The sequence below is a fragment of the Tenrec ecaudatus genome, chromosome X, assembly GCF_050624435.1.
Source record: "Tenrec ecaudatus isolate mTenEca1 chromosome X, mTenEca1.hap1, whole genome shotgun sequence".
In the NCBI taxonomy this organism is placed as follows: domain Eukaryota; kingdom Metazoa; phylum Chordata; class Mammalia; order Afrosoricida; family Tenrecidae; genus Tenrec; species Tenrec ecaudatus.
In genome coordinates, this window is record NC_134548.1 from 17,837,919 (window position 1) to 17,840,410 (window position 2,492).

Consider the following 2,492-nt stretch of genomic DNA (forward strand, 5'->3'; position numbering starts at 1 on the left):
GCCTTGATTCCTAAGCACCTGGCTTGATTGGGGCTATATTTCACCTTCTTGGGCTCAATGCCCCCAAAGGAATTCAATAACAGAAATTAAGTTGCTCTAAAAACATTTGTTGTAATAAGGACCTTAAAAAATTGGAATAAGTTAGCCAAAACAATAACTATTTTTTGCTTATGATGAAAATGAAAATTATGCCTTCCTATGAAGCCATAAAGTTCCTAAAAGTTAATTAGCTTTGTGTTAATATTTTGATGCATCTCTGCACTTCTTAATCTAACTGCAAATTATTATTATATCAGCTATTCTGTCTGGCAAAATGAGGAAGAAAAACATAGCCCCTAAGGTTGCTTATCCTTGAAAGATTTTTAGCTTGATATTTCACTGTTTATCTTTTGGCTCTTTTCAGGTCAGGATAAGAGGAGAGTAACGATCATTTGTGTGGGTGTTTTTTGCCTCATTTCCTGAGCAGAGCAACCATATTTTATCTATCTATCAAGGGTTGAGAAACCTCATATTAAAAAAATACAAACCATTTTCAATGGAAAAGAACCTATCAACTCATACCCGATATTCAATAAGCCCAAGGGAGTCTAGTCCCTACTAATTAGAACAAACGTGAGTGTAATTTCTGTGGCTCTTCCAGAGGAAGGTTTGGGCATGGAGTTTTCCGAACTTGGTGTCCTGTTGATGAATGATAGGGAAGTTATTATGGTTGACATCAAAGTATTAGTAGAAATGGGAATCAAACATTGCCTCTCAGAGTTGGAAAGAATTTAGTGGTCAATTATGTTTAATATATTCCACAACATTCCACCAACGAATCATGTCCTGTGCTTTCAAAGCATTCCAGAGCATGCTTGGATTCCAGAGTTGACTCCTTCCATCTTTGGGTGACTTTTGTCATGCTTTTCTGGAACATTTCCTCCTCTTGATTCTCCAAAGAAATATATTACTTATTTTAAGGTGATCATAACTAGATTTTAGTGTCAATATAGTTATTACCATTGTATATGCATATAAATAATATCACAACATGTACCTACTAAGAATATATTTGGCAATTATATCACATACATTAAATTATAATAATAAAACCTGAACCAAACTTCCTGCCATCAAGTCAATCTGACTCACAGTGACACCCTGTAGATTTCTGAAACTGTAACAAAGAAAGCCCAGTCTTTCTCCCGAAGCTGCTGCTGATTTCAAACTACCGAGCATGTGGCTCTCAGCCCAACATGTAACCACTATACCATCAGGGCTCCTTCATAATAATAAGAGTGTTTGCTTATTCGATAAGGTGAATATTAATAAATACTAATTCTTTTACTTTTATTGAATATTCAAAGGACCTGTGAGCTCGACCATACCAACCATTGTTAGGACAGTACAGGACCAGGACATGCTTTGTTCTGTTAAACATAAGGGAACTGGCCTGGCACACAGAGTAGCTGGAGCTTGGCCTCGGGACTGAGAGCCCCAGCACCAATCAGAAAGAAAAAGGTAACGGGACAACTATGTCCTGCGCATTAAAAAAAAAAACAAAAAAAAACCCTCAGGCCCACAAGAGGCAGCTGATGCATTCCTTATTTGGGAACTACTGTTTCAACTGGAAGCCTAGTAGCAGGAGTCCCAGTCAGCCCTCAGGGCCAGTGAGGGGTTGGGGATCAGTTGCTAAAATTGCCTTGGTGGCACAGTGGGTTATAAATTGGGCTGCTAACCTCAAGCCAGCAGTTTGTACCCACTAGCTTCTCTGCAGTAGAAAGAGATTTTCTACCCCACCTTGCCACCGCCATCCCCTCAAGATTCATAGCCTCAGAAACTCAAGGGATAGTTCGGTTCTACACTATTGCTGTATGTCAGAATTGATTCGATGGCAGTGAAGTATTTTGTTTTGTGTTTTAGAGTTTAAGTTAGGAGTGATTTTGACAGATTTTCTTAAAGAACATAGGGCAATCATGGGAACTTATTAAGAAGAAGTTTGAAGAAAGTTAAAAATACGTTGGTGAGAACAAGGCCAAGAAAATGGCACCAAGTATTTTTTTTCATCATGGAAATACACCTATGCATTCTTTGAGGGTAGCCAGGCCTGACCTATGAGAATTTTATTGAGACACCTTCCTTACCTGGCAGGGGAGATACCATGATCAAGAAGGTGATTTTCCCAGGGCACTCTGGATGTGCTGACTCCTGCAATTCCCCCAAATGTGGGAAATTCGACTGCATAATGTGTGGTAGTGAGGGGTGGGGGGGCGGCATTAAAAAAATGAGAGAGAAATCTTACTTTCATCCATTCTACACCCTAGATCTTGCCTCTTCAGGCTTCTTGATTTAAAAATTCGATGAACATTTCAAACGACAATTTAACTCACTGAAGATACCCAAACTGTCCGTTTGACGAGGTGTAAATTGAAGAATGCATGGGTTTGTGTTGAGTTGTTGGGTGCTGTTGAGTTGGTTCTAACTCCTAGTGACCCTGTGTGTAACAGGAAGAA

The 2,492-nt window shown here is 39.2% G+C and overlaps 1 pseudogene; it reads left to right on the top strand.

Annotated features, from left to right (window-relative positions):
• The first annotated feature begins 2,115 nt into the window (after window positions 1-2,115).
• Window positions 2,116-2,259, top strand: LOC142435131 (U1 spliceosomal RNA; annotated as a pseudogene).
• The last annotated feature ends 233 nt before the right edge of the window (window positions 2,260-2,492 follow it).